The 15,079-nt window shown below is 42.5% G+C and overlaps 1 protein-coding gene and 1 pseudogene across 2 annotated transcripts in view; one reads left to right on the forward strand and one right to left on the reverse strand.

Annotated features, from left to right (window-relative positions):
* Positions 1-15,079, forward strand: part of DMXL2 (Dmx like 2) — a 1,907,871-nt gene that overhangs the window by 1,482,448 nt on the left and 410,344 nt on the right. The window lies entirely within an intron of this gene.
* The window catches only part of LOC144826392 (uncharacterized), a 46,442-nt pseudogene continuing 33,349 nt past the window's right edge, over positions 1,987-15,079 (reverse strand).

Raw genomic sequence — 15,079 nt, forward strand, 5'->3', positions numbered from 1 at the left:
GAAATTTAGCGGCAATTTTGGAGCATTTTATTTGGCCATTTTTCCTACAACAAACACAGATATCTTAGTTTTTTTAGTTATTTAACAACATGAAGCTATGTATATTTGGTTTATTTACAATGTAGACACTTTGTTTCCCTCGAAAAGCAAAAGACTGCCTGCAAGATCGCAGACATCCACAACAGCTTCAACGTCATGACCGCCCCAACAAACACTGAGACCTCTGCCCCCACGACCACCACCAGCACCAACCGCATACTCTCCTGGACCAACGACGACGACACCATCACGATCATGAACACCATCCACTCCGGATCTCCTTCAGACCCATGCCCACACCACATCTTCAAGAAAGCCAGCACAGCCATCACACCCCATCTCCGGAGAGTCATCAACATCTCCTTCAAGACAGCAACCTTCCCGGAGAGCTGGAAGCACGCCGAGATCAATGCCTTACTCAAGAAACCCAAGGCGGACCCCAAGGACCTCAAGAACTTCCGGCCCATCTCCCTGCTCCCGTTCCCGGTGAAGGTCATAGAGAAGACCGTCAACAAACAACTGACCTGCTACCTCGAGGAGAACAGCATCCTGGACCCTTCCCAGTCTGGGTTCCGCAGCAACCACAGCACTGAAACTGCCCTCATCGCCGCCACCGATGACATCAGGACCCTACTAGACAACGGAGAAACAGCGGCCCTAATCCTCCTGGACCTGTCAGCCGCCTTCGACGCGGTCTGCCACCGCACACTATGAACACGCCTCCACGACGCCAGGATCCTAGAGAAGGCCCTGGCGTGGACCTCCTCTTTCCTCTCTGGCGCAGAATACAGAACGTCCGCCTTCCCCCCTTCCGCTCCGAAGCCACCAAGATCATCTGTGGCATACCCCAGGACTTATCCCTCAGCCCTACGCTGTTTAACATCTACATGGCACCACTCGCCCACGTCGCCCGACTGCACGACCTCAACATCACCTCCTACGCCGATGACACCCAGCTGATCCTCTCCCTCATCAAGGCCCAGTACATGGGTGAGCTGATTAGAGCGTTTCATCATTGCATCTTCAGGATGCAAGTCTGCCCTGCTTGGAGAGGTGGTGATACCTACACTCACAGAGGTAGCTATGGGTGCGTAAGGTAACTTTGTGGATGTCAATTGAGGGTAGCACACCTTTAGCACCCGTGGCAGCATCTGCAATAAAGGGGTTGATGCCTACCCACACACACCACTGAGCACGTGCTACAGCAACATGCATAGATAGATTCGGCAGTACTCAAACTGGTACCCCTCAGTCTCCAAGCGTGCAGCCGCACAGTCTGGTAATCCGTATAAAGGACCCTCTTATCTCGGTGCAGAGCGGACCGCTCTGTATGGACGCAGAAGAAGACGCAGCATCCTGAGTAGTAACAGATTGGTAAAACAGCCATTCCACGTCCAATCTGGGGCAATGTCTATTAGCTGTGCAGGATTCTCTCGAACAGTCCGCACTACATTTGACAGGAGTGGAGTCTCCAGAAATACAGGCTGAACCCCCCAGGGAGTTACATGGCACAACACGGAGAACATTTCAGTTCTGGGACAGGGTGAAGAGGTGGTGTCCTTTCACCTTATCAAAAATGTATTTCACAGCTAGCATGTACACAGACATTTCTGAAAGTGGCGCGAGGCTCCGATTTCTTCTCTAAAGCACCGTTTACTGTGTACTTTAGGAAATTAGATTGCATTTAAGGACCATCTGATCGTGTAGTGAAGGAGCCACCCTCAGCCCGACGTCTTGTCAGAGCCCGGTTCCTCGTGTACAACCCTTTGCGCTCCCTCAAGAGAGACGGGGACGGACTGAAGATCACTGAACTGAGAATCTGAGACCACACACTCCATTTTTTTTTTTTTTTTTTTTTTTTAGATATGAGATGCAAATACTTTTACTTTGTAACAAATGCCTTTTACAGAATATGTGCAGTTCCTACAAGAGTTAATAACGTCCACATCAAAGCTTCCGTCGCTTCTTCCGGAACTGCTTATTGTCAATATCTTCGATCATATCCGAGGGCTTGGGTGTCACAAACCCCTCCGTCAGCCTGTAATACACCACGGTGGAGTCCGAAGCCACAATCACCAACACGACAGATGACGGCGTATCCTCTTCCGCCTCCATATTCCGTGTCCGCTCCATGATGTGCTGAATTCTCTCATGACTATAGGACATTCCAATTGACGTTGGCACCACAACCTGGGGGCACTGCCCTTCCTTCTCCCGCGCACAGAGACAGATTAACTGCAGGTCTCTGAGCGCCTTGTACCGCACCTCATGCCAGTTCCGCCCTTCCACAAGGTCTAGATAAACTAGGAATGTGGTGTAGACGTCAGTGCTGCTAGCAACATTCAGCGCCATCATCTCCAAGAACTTGGGATGGCGCTGTATCCAGTCTCTACGACTCTCTGGCACTCTGCCTTCCTGAGCTGCCACCTGCTTGCTATGCATTTGGGCTTGCTTATGAACTTTACTCTTCTGTTTATCTTGCCGAATTGTGTTTTCTGTTTCCTCCTCTACGTTGCTTCCCCCTTTTCCCTCCTGAACGCTGCTCCCGTGCGTTACTTTCTGCATGCTGCCACCTTGATTTGTCTCCTGCATAACTTCCTGCACCTTGTCTTCATGAGCTACCTGATGCAGGCTGCTAGCCTCTGTCGCGTCGTGCACGATGCACTATTGAGCTGCCTCCTGCATGTTAACTCCCTCTGATGCTTCCAGCGTGCCGTCTCCCGGGGGTGCCTCCTCCATGCTGCCTTTATGAGGTCCCCCTGGCATGGCATTTCCCTGGGCTTCCTCATTCATGTTGTCGGCTTCATCTGCTTCCTGCCTAGTTCTTTTCTGGGATGCCGCCAGCAACACACTACACTTTACTGAAAAAAATAAGCAGCACGGTTTCAAAATATTAGTGTGCACTGCCATCTGCTGGTCCAGATATCTCATTCCATAGTGATGTTTGCTCTGAATCAGCTTCGAAAAAAATCCTATCAATCTTTTTATCCACCGTGGTTTCCATCATCAGGCCAATGGAGTGCACTTTAATAGCGGCTTTTGTAAAAATGCCGCGATTTCTACTAAAGTGCCGATTTCGCGGGCACTTTTGTAAAAATCGTGGCATTTTTACTAAAGTGCCGTTTTTTTGCGGCAAATCACGAAATCGCGATATCCTGGAGGGTCTGGCTAGACCCTTCAAACATGTACATAAAAATGATTTGAAAGAGCTGAGTTACTATGTCATTGAATTAGTGCCTAGATCCATCAGGGAACAGGGAAAAGAAACTCCGACAACTGGAGTCGCACTACATTTTAACTCTCGATACTAAGATGCCCAATGGTCTGAATAATGGGGAAGAAATGCACTACTTTTTATAAATGTATAACTGTTTTTACCCTTTTTCCTATATATGTAGCAAGTGCACTATTGTTTAACTATGTGTATATACATCTTATCACAGCTTTTATCTTTCTTTTTAGTTCTCAGTTTTTTATCCCGTGGTTTTTAGTCCGCTTTTTAGACGGGGTTCTTTCATGGATTTTTATCTGGAGAAATCCGATTTTTACCTCTGATCTTACCAGTTGTAGTGTAGTTCCTATATTCCCAATAGGCTCTGCGCATTGGAATAATATATTCAGCAGTGTAGACGTAGGACTGAGGTCGACTAGGTCTCTACTGACTATATTAGACTTAAGGTTTGCCAGCAAGCTCAGAGGTCACTAGAAACTTTCTCGAATAAACGAGGAGTTTAACCTCCCTGGATAGACAAGAAGGGATTAGCTTCTGACAACCATAAAACATGACAACTTTGCTCTCCCAGAATAAGAGTGTATCTCTAGAGTTGTGTGAAAACAAAAGACAGCTATTTCACTCAGTCAAATGTGCGTACTTAGTTTCACCAGAATGCAGAGAAAAGCAAGACGGGCGTTTTCAATAAAAGGTGTAATTTATTGAGCAGTCTTCTTCCTCATGCAAGAGAAATGAATTGCCACAATTGTAATACTCATAGTAAAGTAAAGTGCGTACAGTAAATGGAGGATTATAAAATAATACTGTAAAAGCATTGATATGGTTTCTTAGCCATATGATACTTTAAAATAGATAAAATATATACATACATATATACATTGACTAATCGTACTCAACTGGTGCTTCTAGATACGACTACCCTGGTGTACCTGACCTAAGCCTAATACGTGGGAAGGAGTAAGTAAGTAGCAGTTTAAGTTAAGTTTGTTTTGCCAAGAATCTGACTCAAGAATTCTCTGTAAGGGTTTAGTCAGCTCCGTACCTGGGTAAATAGAAAGCAGGAGGTCTTGTATCTCTCTCTCAGGACTCGATATCCCAGTAACCCGCAAAGGTATCTGGAAACACCGGAGCTGGATTTCTCGGCAGGAGAAAAGACAGCGTCTCTCTCAGTGCATCAAAGAGGAGGGGCAGCGTCCGTGGGCTCTCGCATCAGCTGGGCTCTCGGGCAAGTAGATAGCTGCTCTGCTCCAAAACCACCACCGTGTATTTGCTTAAGGCAACGTTGGTATATTTATACCTGAAAGGTGCCGGGTTTGACGTAAGGTTGGACATAAGACGTCAATAAAGATGTCACTAAAAACTGGCCGTTCTTGCAGTGCTTTACAGGAGTTCTAGGACGAAATCAAAACAAAAGCAAGGGGGATTTCCCAGGTTGCTGGAGGTTTTGTTTTGTTTAGAGAACTTGTTGTCCTTTCTAGGGGGCCGGGGAAGTAGCCTTGCTTAATGTGACAGCATGTGCTACGACTGAATTATGGATATGATTACTATGCCGTTGTATGGATATTATTGATTATAACCGGACAAGGGCATAAAATAGAAATATCGATTCAGGTTCCTAGATAAAAACACTACACCCACTCCACGAATTAATGTCCATCATTACTAAAACTAAGCAATAGTAAACATTTAAAAGGTGCATGTGTATACCAACCCACCCCAAAATACATTATTTGCATTTGAAATGGTGTATGCGAAATACATGAAAATTATTATAGGTACTGTAAGCTTTTCAAGCAGTGTAATCATTCATTTAAAAAGGATGCATATCAGCTGAATGATTTTGCGAAATTTACACATGAAATGGCTCTTAATACAGAAAAGAAGGGCAAGACCATTCCATCACATATAAATACAGTTATTTGTAAATATGCTAGAGGCTGAGGTAATATATTGTCTCTAGAGTTCCTAAAAATAGAAGCTCTGTTCTCTAAGAATAGTTCTACTTTAAGCAGAGTACAAGTGCCTTTAAAAATGTAAAGGGGAAAAGATAGTTCCAAATATTTTCAGTAGCTTTTTGTTTATCAAAGCTGAAGGCCGAATTCAGAGTTCATAGAACGCTGTGTGCTTGTTTGCTTAAAAGTTATTCTTTCTGTTCAGGGGAGAACATCATTTCAGACAGACTCGCAAAAAAGTTGTCTACGGCTTCAGGTGAAAGTTCAACCAAGTTTGAAAATACCGCAACTGTGCAGTCTTGAGCATGATTGCTATCATCGATGACAGGATCAGCAATGCTCACAGAAGGTCGTACCTGGGTGATGCTCCTCTCATCTCGTACTTCACTACCACCTAATCGTAGTGTAGAAGTCTCAACGAATGCCGTCATCAGGATGGGTAACCGCTGGGGACAACACGATGCATGAGCCGTTACAGGACTTAGCAAAGTATCTGTATCCGATGGTACTGCTGATTGTAGTGTAAGACACACGTCCAACACGCATTCTTCTCCGCATAGCATACATCGAAGCACAGGTAAGATACAATTCTGCCAGATGGGTCTGAATAAAAGAAACCAGGTCATATTCAGATCTCTTAGCCGGGCTAATCCAAGGACTTTAGTTATGCGGTCCCGATAGCGTATAGCTCGGATCGTTTCTTCCATCGTTGCTGGAGTCTTGTCTGCGACTTGGCTTGCCATATCGAAGCAGAAGTATCAAAAATAAAATGCCTGCTACGAGTCCCAACAGAAGTGGTAGGCCGCCAAAGACAGAAGGGACAAAATTAGGAAAAATGCCCAGAACTGTTTTGAAGGGTGTTAACAGTCCCGAAAAAATTGTCTTAAATACATGTGGGATACCACTGGTATCAGACATATTTAGGATTTGGCTTAGCATTTCCGCGAAATGCAGAGGGCAATTTGTTGATAAAAGTGTATGTATCTCTGCCGTTGTCCTTGCAACTTGCAGATCATACGTTTCTTTGGATGACGTCAAGGGCACAGTTGTCTGTAGAAGAACAGACTTCATTCTGCTTAAAGTATCAATTCGAATAGAAGAGATATTTAAAAAGGGCCACATTTTCGCCTCCCTGTCTGGAGTGCTGTTTGGATACAATACTTGCATACAGCAAGTGACCATGGAACTAACGCTCACGAGATAAGCTTTTCCTGGCACCATGCCACAACATCTGTGGTCCACTATTAGAATATAGCTCCCGTTAGAAAGCCGTCTAAAGAATGGCTCTATTCGTGTTGCAGGTGTGCCATGCTGGTGACATGAAAGGTTATTTGAAGTCCCCTCACAGGCCCCATGCAAGTTAATACCTTGACACAGAAGTATACCACTTAGTGATCTTTTACAATTATTACCACTAAGAAATACATTCTGTTCCTTTTCACTATAACGTGTGTGTGTAAGGCAATTTCCATGATGACTTAATGTACCCTTTACCCAACCTTTCATACTGGCCTGCTGGTATATACTCTTGACAGTATTTAAATTGGAAAGTTGTTATCGGAATAGTTATGATTCCGTGTATTATCCATTCAATGACAGGTCGTTCTGACATTGTTAATGGTAATCTCTCAAGTTTTTCAATGCTCAGAATTGTATATTCCGCTCCTTTTTGTGCCAAGCTGATTTGTGTATCAGTAAGGTTAAAGATAGAGAATAATGACGTTGTGTTGATTAAACGCCAGGGCACGTAGCCTGAACGCAGATTTTGCAACGACCAGCCAAGCTGTACAATAGAACGTAATTGGGACTGAGCGTGTTGTAACATTAGTAAGTCCTGCTCTATTATATCTATAGCAGATGATACAATACTGTCCAGTGAATATATTCTGGAAGACAGAGTCATTAACCCATTGTCCACAACAGAAAGTGATTTTTCCAAATTAATACGGTCAATTTCCCGTATTTTTTCTGCTGTTTCAATTTGCGTTTATTTCCAAGCTTCGTTGTAAGCTGCGTATATACCGGCCGCTATGAAACGTTTTTGACGCTGTTTGCGTGGTCCCATTATGAAATCACGTAAGTCAGCACCATCTTTAAGTAAAGTCAAGTGTTGCTTAATTTCTGCCAGTGTGGATTTCTGTAGCCATTCGAGGCAGAGTTTCCCTACACTGTATGTTGTAACTATCCCTGGATGTTGTCTCTGGGAGTATCTAGGGTCTGGCCTGGTCAATTTGAACCCCTGTATTTTGTTCAGGAATCTATCTTGACAGTTATTTGTGTCTGTGGGCCAGATCAACCATTTTTTCCAATCAGGATGTGTTCTGTTTTGGTTAAAATATGGGATACGTCTATCTCAACATCTGTAGTGCTATTACTGCAGGTGTTGGCTTTGGAATAGACGGTTTGTTTAAGTCTTTAATTTTGGCTAGGCCAAGACAGGTTGTCTGTTGAATGGTGTCATTCAAGAATATAATTTGTTCTGGGATCATGCAGGCTCTAAATAATGATTCTATACCTTGGACCTGCCAATCTTTGGTACCCCAGATAGTTTTTGTTTCAATGTTGTTTTTCCAAAAATCGAAACCAAATGTACTCATTTTTTCATGAAATGTTTCCGAATAGATTAATTTAGTGTTTGTCAGCATTGTTTTCACCCCTGTCTTATTTAACAGTTTGAAATAAAACGTTTCTGCATCACTTGTGTTAAACCCTGAGAAGTATGGGAATTTCTCGTAAAATGTTTTTGAACTGCCTTTTGGTGGAGTTGCACAATGTTCCCATTGATTATAATTAAAAACATTTCTAGGTTGAGCAGATTTATGCAAATAGTGATGTGCAAAGTGGTTGTAGCAGTACATTTCTTCATAATTAGATGAACCCTGTAAATAATCAAGTTCTGTAAATTTTGCTGACATTACTAAATCTGACATCATATCATTAATACTTTCAAAGTCCCAATCATCAGAGAATGTGCTCGGTTTTACAAAGTCACTTAATGAAACCTTAAACTGGTGTGGATACTTCAAGAGCTCGACCGGGCCATAGATTTTGTCATCTGTTTTGTCCCAAGCTACCCCACCGGGTATTGGATTGGCTGTGACATTCACTGATGATAGTTCTCTTTTCTCGATGTGAGATGACTTGTGTGGCTTTAGAACCACGTTGATGTTCTGACTTGCTGTGTCCATTGTACTGTATTTTCCCTCAATGAATTTTCCCAAACAAAGAACCATGATGAGCCAAAGTAGGAGGAAAAGTACACCTAACACAATCCAAAATTCAATCCATGGAGAAATCAGATAGGTTTCTTTGAGTTGATGAAAGAGTTCAATTACTTTGTCTTTAAAAGTTTTTGTTGTTGGCTGTTCTTCAGGTTCGCTCGGATCCTCAGTAAAGTCATCGAAATTGATGAAGTAGCCAGATGCAGTTCTGTCAATTGTTGGAATCGCTTCCGGATTTTCATTTGCTTTTGGAATTTTCTTTGTTTCATTAGCATAGTCTGTGGCTACATCCTTGTAGACTAGTGTTTCTTGACGAACTGTTGCAATTTGGTTTTAAGAGGCATAAGTTCCATGTCTTTGTTGCATAGTCCTTTTTCATTCACTGTAGGTTTATCAAATGTGATTAGTCTCTCAGTTTGAACCTCTTGTATTGTAGCAAGTTTTGGTGTTCTGCTACTTATTGGGAGTCCACTGGGCCTACTACTTATTATTGGCCGCATGATTGTGGTTTTACCAGGTCGATGGATACAACTCGGTTCTCCTTTTTACCAGCAAGGGGCGGTAGTACAATTGATCTTGTTCTGTTGACAGCTAAGACAGGTACTGCTTTTCTGTAAGAAGGCCCAAATTCCTTCTTCACCGCGATTTTCTCTCTGACTAGATCCCCAATCTTTGGAATCCAGGCAGGCCTTGCTGGGACAGGTGGTTTTTCTTCAGTGGCTGTTGGCTGTTGTTTTAGCTTTATGTTGCTCAGGTCTTTTCTTGTTTCATTTAAGTCCTGTAAAATAGCCAAACGATCTTTGATATCAAAGCATTTTTCTTCTACCGCTGAAGTCTGACTATCTAAGTCCTGAATATGCATTCTAGTTCCGAACAATAGTTCGTACGGACTGAAACCTTCTAGAGAATTTCTTGGCAGATTGTTAAGACTACGTTGGACACTTGTTAAATGTTGGACCCACCCATCACCCGAACCTAATACCCTCGCCGTTATAGATTGCTTTATGTCTCGGTTTTTTCTTTCCACAATCCTGTTTCCCTCAGGATGGAAGGGACAAGAGTACCGCAATGCAATGCCCATGCTGGTCATAGCCTCCTTATAAGCTCGAGAGCTAAAAGCAGGACCCTGGTCAGAATGTAGCATGCCAATTGCGTATGTGCTGATATAGACTCGCAAATCTTTTATAACAGTTCTGGCGTCAGCCGAGCGCTGGGGCCACATCCAAATGAATCTCGTGCAGGAATCCACTGCGACCATGATATATTTATAGTTGCCATCCCTTTGTAAGGGACCACAGTGGTCCAGTAAACACAGGCTAATGGTTTATCTGAGATTAGAAGGGGTGTCTGTGCTGGCAGTTTCACTGTTGATACTTTCATTCTTTGGCATATTTCACATTCTAGAACAAAGTTCCTAGTTTGTTTTCTCATGCGTGGCCACCAATATCTCTGTTTTAATAATGAAACTGTGGCGGAAACACCAGCGTGTGCAGAAGCTAGCCCTTCGTGTACCGCTGTAATTAGTCCTAACCTGTGTTCCATGTTTGGAACTGCCCTATCTCCCACTCCAGGGATTCGAGCAAATGGAACATTATTCGCATCAGTTATGTATGAGTACTTTACTGGAAAGCCTTTCGGGAGTGATTTTATGTCATCTTTTACGTAGCACTGACAGCTTGCAATATATCGCTGTCTATTTTTGTTTTTGACCGGGTGATAGCAGCTAAGGAAGCCGTTTGCACAGCTGCCTTCGCTGCCTCGTCAGCCAATGAATTCCCCGCAACGTGAACGCCATCACGATGATGACTCAGTGTATGTATCACGTGAGTCTTTTGTAGTTCTTTCTGTAAAAGAACTACTTGTTCCCAAAGTGTTTTATGCTTGATTGTGCCACCTTTTGCGTCTTTGAAACCGTTTTGAACCCAGTTCTGCAAGTATTCATTATAAGACTGGGCGCAGTAATATGAATCGCACACTATTAGTGTGGGGAATTCGCGATCAGTATTTTCAAGTGCCATCTTAAATGCTAATAGTTCAGCTCGCTGAGCTGTACAATCTACTAGAGATTGTGTTTCAGTGACCAGTGGTCTAAATTTTCCTTTGTGCCAACGACCTTTAACAATCGCGCACGCAGCACTGTAAGCCTGCTTACCCCCAACTGCGGGTTGTGCTGATCCGTCTGTATATATTATACAACCGTAGTGTTCTAGAGGCAGGATTTCGGTCGGCAGAGGACATTCATATTCATATTGGAGAAATTCTTGTTTTTTTAAATTAGGATCATATCTGTATACTACATCTGTTGCAGCAAGAGAATTAACCCATTGTATCCATCTCGGATGTAGCGCTTTAGCATTTGGAATGTTTGCTTTTGTTACTGCTTCTAGGGCAGGTACTGGTGTTACGATTATTATTCGTTTACCTTGTGCTAGGACTCTTTCTTTTGCTACAGCAGTCTGAACCGCAGTTAGAATTTCTTCCGTTGAACTGAATTTTATTTCAGCTTTTGTGTACAAATGTGATTTGTATGCTATTGGTACCTTTTCTCCCTCATTAGAGGTCAGGTATGTGAATCCGCATCTTCCTGGGATGACTCGGATTACAAGGTTGCGAGTATTATCGCGAGTTTGCAATTTTGTTTTAGCTAACATGTCTGTTTGTAATGATCTCAAAATGTCTGTGTGTTTTTGAGTCCAATTGATTTGTTTAAAATCAGGTTTTATTAGTTCATAGAGAGGTTTAACCCTCTATGCGTAATTTAGAATGTTCTTCCGAAATTCAGGAAACCTAGTATTGATTGTAAGTTCTTCAGCGTTTTTGGTGCTTGGAGTACAGCGCATTTCTCTAAGAAATTGTCTGCTAGGCATTTGCCTTCACTTGATAATTCACATCCTAAAAACAGGACAGTTAGATGGGCAATTCGTGACTTTTTAAAGTTGAATTTGTAACCCTCTGCTGCGAACCCAAGTATTATGGTGTTCACTCTTTTCAAGTGAGTATCCAAGTCATCATCTGTCAGATAGATGTCATGAGAATAAACCTGGGATATTCTTGAACCCCTGTAGGAGTCGACAGAAATTTTGTGCGAACCCATTATTGAGAAAGTGTGCTATGTTTTGACAAAAGAATCCATTGGAGATGTCTAATGTCGTTTTGTATTTTTTGCGCACAATGTTATTTATTAGTGCTGCACTGTGTGAGTTTTGTACTGCAAAAGTTTTGCAACATGAGTTAAGGTGTCTGTAGTCCAAAACTAGACGATATGAATTGTCTGGCTTGGAGACAGGAAACAAAGGATTGTTCATTTGTGAGGTGCATGTTTCAATCGCCCCTTGGTATTCAAGTTGATCTAAGATCTCCCTGACTTGTTTTTTAGCTTCTTGCTTAATTGGGTACTGCCTCTGTGCAGTTGGTTGACATTTTAACTGGATTTTGTGAGGAGGAGAGTCCTCATCCCATCCTACATGATTTTTATATAATGCAGGAGCTTGGGCTACTGCCCATTTTCTTGCAAGTGTATACTTTTTATGAATTGGAATATGATTTGAGAAGGCCGGCATAATCATTTCTTCGCCATGAGGGCACTCCCTGACAAACTCTGGTGGCCAGTCTTTTTCTGCTAAAATGATGTCATAGCCTTTGGAAAGGTTATCCCAAAATAGACCCCTTACTTTCCTAGTTTTATCTCCCTCTATACGTAATGTTATTTCGTATATTTTATGAGGTTTGCTAACTCTGGTATCTGCAGTTTCCACCTGAATGTATTCATTCGTGTCCACTGTCTCCAGATGATTCATCAGGATCTTGCGAGCTATGGTCACTTCTGGTGCGCTGTCTAGCACTGTCTGGGCCCACTCTCCGTTTTTCAGCTGTGTTCTCAGTATCCTCGGCATGTTTGATTATTTTAATACTGGCTACCTTCTTTTTTGGAAATTGTAATTTTTTACTTTGATGAGCAGGTTCCTTGTCTTTGGACTTGACGTGCTCTTCCCTGTGTTCTGACCGTCCTCTTCTTTCCGATTTCTGCGAGGAATTCTGAAAAGATCGAGAGGGACGTCTATCAATATCTTGATAGCTATCAGGTTTCTTTAAATTATCCCTATTTCTAAGGTTGTATCTTTTCTCAGAGGGCTCCCTCTGGGGAGACTTGTGTCCTTGGTTCGGAGACCTTTCTCTCCGCCGAGGAGACCTTCCTCTGGACTGGAATCTTTTTTCTTTGGGAGTGGATTGTTTATTTCCATCCCAGCTCTTTTTTGGAGTGTTTAGATTATTTTTAATAAATATTTTTTCAGGATTTTCAGTTAGTTGGGGTTTTACTGGTTTCCCACCCAAACTATCTCTTCCTAGTTCTTCAAAGGATTTTTCTATGATTCTGGCAAGTTCAAATGGCTGTTCTGCTATATCTGTCTCTTTCAATTTCTGGAGGAAAGTTATATCCTCCGTTGCCAATTGAACCAACTCTCTATATGCCTTTGTTAATTCCTTTATATTAACTAAGAGTTCTTCGCTTGACATTTTATCAATGTCTGGGTGTGGTGTGTAGCTGGCTAGAACCGGCCACGTTGCTCCTGGTCTACCTAGTGGACCGAGCCTGGTGATGTGATTATTATGTTTTAGGGCGCCTTTAAACCAGAGCAGGTGCTCTTGGTATTTTAATGGGATTTCCACCTCCTCGAAAGGAGTGTACTCTTCCGGAGGTTCCTCTATTTTGTAATAGTGGAATTCGTGTGTGACAGCGTTTGCTACTGGAAAGTTTATCCATGAATAGAATACCTCTGTCTGCCGATATTCATGGGCCTCAATTACGAAAACGACTATACCACCTCTTGATGTTAGTCCATTCTCTATAAGTTTAAGAGTTATAGTTTTTCTTATGTTGACCGGAATGAGTATGGCATTCGGGTCGGTCTGTAGGAGACTAGTGTCATCCTCTAGGAGTCGAGCTGCTATTCTAGCTGCCTCCCTTTCGTCGTCACTTTCTGACATTTTTACTGACAGAAAGGTTTTTGTTGCAGATCAAGTTTCAAGGAAACAAAGATTAGGTGCACAATATTTTGGAACACTGTATCCTTCAACGTTGACTAAACCAAGAACTATACATAGAAATCTCTTCCTACTAAGTTCGGGCGGATTTTTGACCTTTTACCCACTCCAGACGTCTTTTGGAGTATTTACGGGAAAAAAGGGTCTGTGTGAAAAAGCACGACTGAGTTACTCTAACGTCTTGCGTTAGATTTATCGCCTTACCAAACGTTGGGCGCCATGTAGTGTAGTTCCTATATTCCCAATAGGCTCTGCGCATTAGAATAATATATTCAGCAGTGTAGACGTAGGACTGAGGTCGACTAGGTCTCTACTGACTATATTAGACTTAAGGTTTGCCAGCTAGCTCAGAGGTCACTAGAAACTTTCTCGAATAAAGGAGGAGGAGTTTAACCTCCCTGGATAGACAAGAAGGGATTAGCTTCTGACAACCATAAAACATGACAACTTCGCTCTCCCAGAATAAGAGTGTATCTCTAGAGTTGTGTGAAAACAAAAGACAGCTATTTCACTCAGTCAAATGTGCGTACTTAGTTTCACCAGAATGCAGAGAAAAGCAAGACAGGCGTTTTCAATAAAAGGTGTAATTTATTGAGCAGTCTTCTTCCTCATGCAAGAGAAATGAATTGCCACAATTGCAATACTCATAGTAAAGTAAAGTGCGTACAGTAAAAGGAGGATTATAAAATAATACTGTAAAAGCATTGATATGGTTTCTTAGCCATATGATACTTTAAAATAGATAAAATATATACATACATATATACATTGACTAATCGTACTCAACTGGTGCTTCTAGATACGCCTACCGCGGTGTACCTGACCTAAACCTAATACGTGGGAAGGAGTAAGTAAGTAGCAGTTTAAGTTAAGTTTGTTATGCCAAGAATCTGACTCAAGAATTCTCTGTAAGGGTTTAGTCAGCTCCGTACCTGGGTAAATAGAAAGCAGGAGGTCTTGTATCTCTCTCTCAGGACTCGATATCCCAGTAACCCGCGAAGGTATCTGGAAACACCGGAGCTGGATTTCTCGGCAGGAGAAAAGACAGCGTCTCTCTCAGTGCATCAAAGAGGAGGGGCAGCGTCTGTGGGCTCTCGCATCAGCTGGGCTCTCGGGCAAGTAGATAGCTGCTCTGCTCCAAAACCACCACTGTGTATTTGCTTAAGGCAACGTTGGTATATTTATACCTGAAAGGTGCCGGGTTTGACGTAAGGTTGGACATAAGACGTCAATAAAGATGTCACTAAAACTGGCCGTTCTTGCAGTGCTTTACAGGAGTTCTCGGACAAAATCAAAACAAAAGCAAGGGGGATTTCCCAGGTTGCTGGAGGTTTTGTTTTGTTTAGAGAACTCGTTGTCCTTTCTAGGGGGGTGGGGAAGTAGCCTTGCTTAATGTGACAGCATGTGCTACGACTGAATTATGGATATGATTACTATGCCGTTGTATGGATATTATTCAGATGAGTTTTTATTACATACATAATCAGCCACAAATCATCTTTTTGTAACCATTTTCCCCTAAAAGAAAGTTGGAATAAGCTAATGAAAAAGCCCAATTAATGCTGACAATTGCACAACACCCTTTTAAAGTT

The sequence above is a fragment of the Lissotriton helveticus genome, chromosome 3_2 (genome assembly GCF_964261635.1).
Source record: "Lissotriton helveticus chromosome 3_2, aLisHel1.1, whole genome shotgun sequence".
NCBI lineage: Eukaryota > Metazoa > Chordata > Amphibia > Caudata > Salamandridae > Lissotriton > Lissotriton helveticus.